Source organism: Hylobates moloch, unplaced genomic scaffold (genome assembly GCF_009828535.3).
Source record: "Hylobates moloch isolate HMO894 unplaced genomic scaffold, HMol_V3 SCAFFOLD_14, whole genome shotgun sequence".
NCBI lineage: Eukaryota > Metazoa > Chordata > Mammalia > Primates > Hylobatidae > Hylobates > Hylobates moloch.
The window spans coordinates 36,487,826-36,496,710 of record NW_026652289.1 but is presented as its reverse complement, the minus strand read 5'-3'; positions in this window follow the sequence as shown (position 1 = coordinate 36,496,710).

Genomic DNA, 8,885 nt, shown 5'->3' with positions numbered 1-8,885 from the left:
AAAAAAAAAAAAAAAAAAAAACAAACAAAAACGAAAAGTCTTTAGATGGCACCAACATTTCTATGCAAATGCAAATATAAAAAAGGTGTGATCCTATCTCTACGAGTGAATTAATAATATCAGAAAGTAAGCATTACACTTAAACTCTACATCCTCCTTCAGATTCTAGACACGTTTTTGGATCAGCAAAACATGTACTTGGAGTTTTATTTCATGTAATTCATTTTTCAGGAACAGATGTGGACTTGGGCTGTCCACTCCCACCCACTCTTGCTGAGGTGTCTCACTACTGCCCAGACATGTGAATTCATGTGACAGCTGGTATGAGTTTTGGTCACAGGACAAACGAGGCTAACTGGGCATGATTCTCAACTTTGGCTTCATTCATGCCATTTTCTACCAGCTAAGCCTCTAGAGTCAAACTTGAAGAACTATCAAGTGGAACTCTTGAAGAATGGACTTTCTTTCCACAGCGAATACTTCATTGATTTTCACTGGTTCCCTGAATAAAGCAGCAACAAACCCACCACCTATTTACTGAAGGCTCTGCTTCAGCCACTATGTCAAAGCGTTACACTCTTTAACTAACTTCAACATTGTCTATAACCCTTTGGGTGGTGTTGTTTCTGTTTCATGGATGAAGATGAAGATATTGACACTTCGAGGTTACAAAACCATCACCTTCATCAACAGCAACAATGGTGCTTAACTCTGATTGAGAACTTACTCTGTTCCTAAAACATAGAAAGCATGTCACAAATCTTCAGAAAACTGGGTAAGCAGGTCACAAATCTGCAAACAAGTTTGTAAAATAAGGACTATTAACATTGCCATTTTACAGATGAAGAAACTGAGGCCTAGAGAATTAAATGATGTGCCCAAGGTCACAGAATGCAGTATAGAGGGGAGGGGGAGTTAGCTTCACTCCAAAGTCTTTTGTCTTCATTGCTATAATTTCTGGCCGTGTAGTAGAGTAAAAATGAACTGAAAATTAATGTCAGGTTTACACAAATTATTTTATTAAGAGGCCAAGTGTGGTGGCTCATGCCTATAATCCCAGCACTTTGGGAGGTTGAAGAGGGTGGATCACTTGAGGTTAGGAGTTCAAGACCAGCCTAGCCAACATGGTGAAATCCTGTTTCTACTGAAAATACAAAAGTTATCCAGGTGTGTTAGCAAGCACCTGTAATCTCAGCTACTCAGGAGGCTGAGGCAGGAGAATCGCTTGAACCAGGGAGGCGGAGGTTGCAGGGAGCCAAGATAGTGCCACTGCACGCCAGCCTGGGTGACAAGCAAAAACTCCATCTCAAAAAAAAAAAAAAAAAGAAGAGCAGAAAAATGCTAGGACAAAGGAGGAGAACTATAAAATCTTATGACTGGAAGCCCATAAATTATAAGTATTGAAAAATTAAACATTCCTAATAACTACAGATATCCACAAAAAGTTGCCCAAAATTAAGGGCAACTTTCTTCAGTGTCAGCAATACTGACAACATTAGTTTCAAGGTCACAGAGATTTTTGTTATTATTGTTAACATTTTCCAAAATTTAACACAACTTTAATCCATGTGAAAGTAGGGCTTAGACAATAAAAGACATCAGACCTTGGGGTATTACAATGACTTTTTTAAAAAGCGTATTATCATATATTGCATTATAATAACAGGAAGCCAAAACCATTAGCATGAATAATAACCTGAGATTGTAAAGATTATGTGTAAACGTGAAAGAAGAGATAATTACGTTTGTATATCTAATGGTCACCCTTAGGTATTATGTGATAACATGTGGCCTTATCCACCGAGGACAAGAGATCCATTTCCTACTTTGGATTAGGCATTCCCAGGGTGATTCTTACAATTACCTCTTCTTCCTATTCAGTATTTAAGCACTTTTAGTTCATCTGAGGGAATGAAAATAAAGATGCTTTCTTCAAGAAAGATGAATGAAAATATTGCTGATTTAACCAAGTGCAAAAAACCTCATTTAATTTTATTTGTTGAGATTGATATGAGCATCCTAAGGGAAACTAAGTGCCTTTCACAAACTTTTATTTGTGCACTTAGAGCACAATGTGGATAAGCAAAAGCTGGGCTCCAGGAGAGGTGCAATTGCACATGGAGCCACTCAGAACCAAGGGGCTTCAGCCCCTTTATGTTTTATGGACCTGTATCAATCTTTGCAATTTCAAGGTTTCCACTTCTCCCTCCTCCCCACTGCCAGCACTCACACGTGTGCACAGTCATCACAGGAGGGAGGGAAGTTTATTCTCCATAAACAATTTGCTCCTTGGCCACGCTGAATCTGCCAACCAGGTTGCCAATTCTGATGTAGACACCTGTCCATTTGGAACAGGAATGAAAACAGCCACTCATTTTCTAGAAACCATCAAACACCCTGTCAGCGAACAACAGCTCTCCGTTAACTGCAATCTGGGCAAGACGTGAATGGGTCACATCGATAGACAATTACTGATCCTCCAAGCCATTCAGCTTTCTTCAAATTGATGAAAGTTTCTGATCCCTTCCCTACAATGTAGTCTTAGGAGGGGTATCTTTTAATGACGGTGATAATAAACTGCTAGAACTTTATTTTTTTGTTATGCAAGTGGGTTCTTAAAACAATGCTATCAATAACTTGCTAATGAGGGTACACGGCCAATCCATATTTTAAGATGGCTTCCCAAATGACATTTTCATTGTTGTGATAACAACAAAAATGATTTCCAACCACGTCACTATTGGATTCTGAAAAATTTTCATACTTTCAGATAGAAGCCAGTATACCTTCCTCTCTCCTCCTGCATGCATGTGCGTGGTGTGTGTGTGTGTGAGTGTGTGTATGTGTGTGTGTGTGAGTGTGTGTGTGTGAGTGTGTGTGTGTGTGTGTATGTGTGTGCTGCAGGGCTCTTTGGCCCTTCACCTTGTTCTTTGTTTAATAAGATACTGCCCTGGTCCCTCTAAGTATGACATCTTCATGAATCTTGGGCGAAAAATATTTTAGGTCAGTGCCACCTACTACTTTCAGGTGAAATGAATTGTTGCCACTGAAGTAAACTTTCTGAGAAGCCTGAGTCCTGTGTTGAGAAGCTCCTGCCTGGGGAAGACTGGGAACTAACGTAGGTTGAATGTTGTTGTGAGCCAGGCGGCTGAACTAAGTAACAATACAAGTCTGTTGGACATGTCTTCTGGGTTGTCACGTTCAATTTGCACATGACCTCCTGGCCAAAAAATGGGAAAGAAATGGTAGAATGTGGGACTGAAAGCTCATATTATTGCTTTGACAGCTTCACTCATCTAGAAGTAATGCAAAATGCAATTTATATTTATACACTCTGACCTCCTGCGCAGAGAGGGAAAGTATCTAATGATGGGCCGAGGTAGTAAAGGAAGAAACAGATCTCAATACAGCTGGAATTTGTCTACATTTTTGCTTTTCAACCATTCAATTACAGTCAAAAGATAAATGAAACACAGACAGTACAGTGGTGAGGTAGTGACGCAATTATTTTATAGTGACTGGGTTCTGGCTTTGAGTCTTGGCAAAGGTAGCTGCATCACGCCTTATTTCACTGGAGACAGATAATCTGCCTGCTCCCACCGGACAAAGGCCCCTCTGCTTGTAGGTGCGTCATTATGCCCATCAGAGAGGAAAAAAGACACCAGCGAGTCAGTGACACTCTGGATCTGCATTTAGAAATTCTTGAGAGAGGCTGACACGTTAATCCTATTAACCAAGATAAATCAAGTCAGGCCTGGTGGTAACTGGGGCATTATTCACTTTCGAGTGGAAATAGGCAGTGGGCAAAAAGCACCATTTTCTTTTGTGCACCAGGAAATTTACTGGTTTTTACATGTCCCTAAATAGCTTCTCTTTGAATAGAATCTACAAGCCAACTGGAGAGAATGGATCCTCAAATATATCCTGAGTAATTCTGACCAGTATTTTAAAAGAATACCATTTTCAGTAACTGCAGCTTCATAGTTTCTCCAAAAGTAGGTCTCACAGGGGAAAGGGATTCTGGCTTTTTCTAGAGATTAAAGGGGACAGAAATAATCGTCTTTATAAAGTCAGCAGCACCTGCTAAACTGATGGTGAAATACCACTTTAAGATGTCCACATTAAGAGCCCAGCTTGAGACTTGGAGATCAACTTTCAGAAATAAAATAAAAAGAGAAATGAGAGCTCACAATAAGCAATGAAGTATAGTATTTCTGAACTGATTGCTCCAACACAAATGCATTTTTTTAATATTCTTTCTAATTTTTTCTTCTTTGGGGGATATAAAAACCTCTACTACCTATTTTTCCAGATATTAAACTTCTCCTTACTGTATCTCACCATTGCCTGCAGATGCAGAAAACAGAAATGTTTGTTCTTTTTAACTGAACAGAATTGACTTCTTTGTGGAGGAATGTCAAATAACCACAACTCTCAAATTGAATCTTTCTATGTTCCCTCTCTTATCACAGTTTATAACACAAACTTCCCACTGTCCCCAGTTCCCACTCTACCCCTCAATGGAAGTCATCTGTGGAATTCAGCTGGCCAATTTCTCCAGGTTTCCTTTAGAGAATAGAATGTGTTTTGGGTTTTGAAAGTATTGTTTTTACGGTTTTGCTAGTTCCTAGCGCAGGAAGAAGTTAGCAGAAAGTCTGTGAATTGGGCGAGAGGCGTGGGCAAGGAGGTGTGAGAGGCAGGTGGTCTGAATTCGGGGCACCGGGTCGAAAGTGTGAGCATCTCTCTTGGGGCAAGATGCCCTGAGAAGGGAGGGTGGCGGGCCATGAAGCCAGGCCAGGATAGGCTGTTTCTGTTTCAATGGCTGGCTGAATGAGAACAGTCCCCTAGCCTCCCTCCTCGTTTTGGAACCCTCCAGGAGGAGTTCCCAGGTTGGATGTGAGGCCTTAAGCGTCAGGGAGGAGACACTCTGACACTATCTCCATCAGGGGCTGCCCCACTTCCTTCTTTATTCTTATTTTTATTTATTTATTTTTTTGAGATGGAGTCATGCTCTGTCGCCCAGGCTGGAGTGCAATTGTGCCATCTCAGCTCACTGCAACCTCCACCTCTCGGGTTCAAGCGATTTTCCTGCCTCAGCCTCCCAAGTAGCTAGGATTACAGGCGCAGGCAACCACGCCCGGCTAATTTTTGTATTTTTTAGTAAAGACAGGGTTTCACCATGTTGGTCAGGCTGGTCTCGAACTCCTGATCTCAGGTGATGCACTTGCCCCGGCCTCCCAAAGTGCTGGGATAACAGGCGTGAGCCACCGCGCCGGGCCCCACCTCCTTCTTTAAATAAACTAAAGACAAAATAAGGCTCCAGGAAGGCAGATACCGGGGTTCAGCGCTGGTTCCCCTCTCCCAGTCGCTTGCCTCCTTATTCCTACCCACGTCCTACCCGCCTACTCCCAAATATCGGGTGACATCAAAGCCATGGCTTCTCTGTCACAAATGTTGACAAATGAAAAAAGTCTGGGAGACTCCCAGGCTCCCATTGGCGACCTTAGGGTATTCTAAGGTGACTTCTCTGTGGGTGGTCAGGTAAGAAGAAAGTGGGGGTGGGGAAATTCTAAATAGGTAATGGTGGCGAGAGAGGGGTGTCCCTGGGTACCGAGGAACCTCTCGGTCAGGAGGAGGCCAAGCCAGACGTCCAGCTCAGGGGCACTTGGCCATGCTGAGGACTGCGCACCTGGGCCACGCGGTCCGTGGGTCACCCTGAGCTCGGGATCCCTTTGCAAGGGTTGGGGACAGATACTAAACCCCGCATTTGCGCGCTCCCCAACCCGGGCCATCTGATTATGAGTTAGCCCTTCACGTGCACACGTGGGACAGAAAAACTCCAACAGATCTTCACGTTTCAGTTGCAGGTTTATGAAAATAATAATAGGATGGGTTTGGCTAATTAGGAAAATGGTTCGAGCCAGTTACATCACTAGCCCGGTGAAAAGCCGCCGAGATGCCGGCTGACGTGACCTTGGTATCAGTCTTCTGTTTCACTTATCCCTTGTGTTGCTCTCGGTCAAGCCCCCTCCAGTTAAAAAAGAAGAAGAAGAAGAAAAAGGACAAGTGCAAATAGGCGCCTCTCGTTTTGAGGAACGCGCCTGAGCAGCACGTGTGTATGCAGCCCCAGAGGCCCAGAACTTTCTCCCGCAACCGCGCCCCGGACCGCAGTAATGCCCGCGAGGCAGGGCTGGGGAGCTGGGGACGGGGTAGACTTTAGGGTGGCGGCTTCCCCGGAACCCGGACCCAGGAACCGGCGGCCGGCGCGGGGCGCGATCTCCACGGCCGGTCCCGCAGGAGTTAAACCCCCAGGCAGACAAAAGGGAGGCCGCCGCGGCTCCTTTTCTCGGCTGTCAGTTGAAAATAGAACCGCTGCCCTCTGGACTTTAACTCCCGACGGAAAAGGCATTTTATTATAGGTTATGACAAGTTGCAGAGAGACACGGAGAACTCAGTAAGAAGGAGCGGCGAGCGGAATCAAAAATGCTCGAGATGTTTGGAAGACAGTGCGAATATGGCTTCAAATGATAGGTCAAATGATAGGTGTTAGCGGACTCGAGATAGGATCTGTGGGATCGGCTGGGTGGGAGCCGCACCGCATGGCGCCGGGTCGGGGATTGAACCCGGCCTGGGGAGGCCGGGGGTGCCCTCGCCGCGCCGCCCACCAGCTCCGCGCGGCCCGGAGCCGACCCCACCTCCTCTTCCGAAAGTCCTAAGTCAGGACAGCGGCAGATCGTCCCAGAAAATCAGCGCCAAGTCCCTCTGCTCAGATTTGCTACTTTGTGTTTTAGTTCTAGGCTTGAAGTCTACACTGCGCTCCCTCCCAGCCTCCGGGGCTTTCCGGATCTGTATGAGAATGGGATTGCATGTACTCTAGGTCTTGCCTCCTACGCTCTTCCGATAGAGGATTTTCTTATTTTTATTTTTTTAATTTTATTTTTTTACTAGTTTTGGTTTTTCTCCGAGTGTCCCTCCTCTCATCTAAAAAACGAAATCCCGCCAAAGACTTGTATTTTCTGCCTTGTGGGAGAAGCTTCTCTTGGGATTTCTGCTAAGTCGGTGCAATAGTCTTAACAGTTTTCCGCCCAGGGTCCCTCTGACCGAGCTGATTTTGCAGGGTAGGGGAACACATCCTCCTCCGGCAGCTTTTCAAATGCTTTTCATCACCCCATCCGCAGTGGAATTAAAACTTTCTCTGTCTGCGTGAGTGCCTAGACTTGCAGAGCCTTGCCCTGCCCTGAACTCAGGAGAGGCGGAGAACCCCCAAAAGAACACAGAGCCGCATCCCAACTGGCAGCGGGGCTTGCAGGATCCAGGCTGGCCTGAGGATGTCAACTTAGTGAGGGGAGGGAGGGCAATCATCCGGAGAAATGCAGGAGGAAGGGGGTGTGGAAGCAACCTTTTATTCCCAAAGGGGTGATACGTGTATCCCAATTCCCTTCCATCGCCCTAATCTAGAGAAGACGTGGTTAGGAGTTTCACAAACAAACTTCCTTACAAAGTTCGTTTTCTTGAAGGATTTGAGCTCAATCAAAGCCAGAAACTTGTGCCAGTTACATAGCACATTATGGCAAAGTGCTTAAAATAAACTACATGTTCTCTTTTCTCCCCACCTTAAAAAATTTATGCAAATAAAATGTGAACAACCTTGTCTAACTCTACCGTTGAAGAGAGAGAGAGAGTGGATACATTGCAAATACACAGCTAGTGTTCATCAGGAATTCGCTGAAGGAGGGCTGGGTGTTGCCCGAGTTTGAAAAATTGCTCAAGCACTTGCCTGCTGGTTTAATTGGTTTAAAGGTAACAATCAGAAAAAGTTTTAAATAGCTGTTTCAAATAGGCTGTTTCTTGGAGTGGTGATCTTGGACACACTTCACCCCCTCCTCCAACTGTGCTACAGACCAGAATCACTACAAATTTGTTTTCCCAACCCTGACTCAATCTTTTACTATAAATTTCTTTCAGAACTATTTATTCTCCTCCTGTCAAAGTGTGCCTGATTTTTATAAACCTTAATTATTTGCTCTCCCTCTGGAACTCTCCGTTACACCTCCCCCCAACAACTTATATCAGACATATAAACAGACCTCCACCTCGAATTTGTGACAGAAGTTGGAGAAGGTTCATATTAAAACAACTGAGCCCGAAAAGCAAGCCCTTATCATCCTGAGCAGAGCAACTGCTGCAAAAACTTAGCTTAAATTTAAAAGCCATGAAGCTAAGTGAGTGGAAAAGGCACCCAGCAAAAAAAGATAAAAGATATTTTATAGCATTGTAGTCACAGAACGAATGGAATGAGAGATACTATTTATTTTTCTGTCATGTGCCACTAGTGATAATTATACTTGAAGATAAAACTGTATTTCCCAAACGACTGATTTGTGTTATTTTGTTTTAACATTCTTCAGAACTAAAGAAAAAGGGGGGAAAAAAGGAAAATACTTGTTATTCAAATGGCTATCCATGGGCCACTAATCAGGAAACAGGTTTGCAAAACTATAGGATTTTTTTTCATTAAATAAGTAACACATGGAAAAGTTTTAATTCTCACGATAGAACACCTTCATTTTGCTCTTGAAGAGATGGGGAGAGAGAAATTGTAAACGAAATCACCTCCCTGGGCTTGATCTGTGTAAATTGGGATCCTTAAAATTCTGATGGGACAACCTGAGCAATAGTGAAATGCAAACTGGATGGAGCAAAATGCTCCTTTCTACATTTGGGCAAAATCTGAACAGGTAAGACTCAGTCTTTATTTCTCTTTGTCTTCTGTCTTCCTTTCTGGAATCTGATTATATATCAATTCATACTCCAAAATCAAGCTCAAATATGTTTAAAACTTCCTTGGTTTCACATGTTCTTGTCTATGCATACCGTGTCTCTCC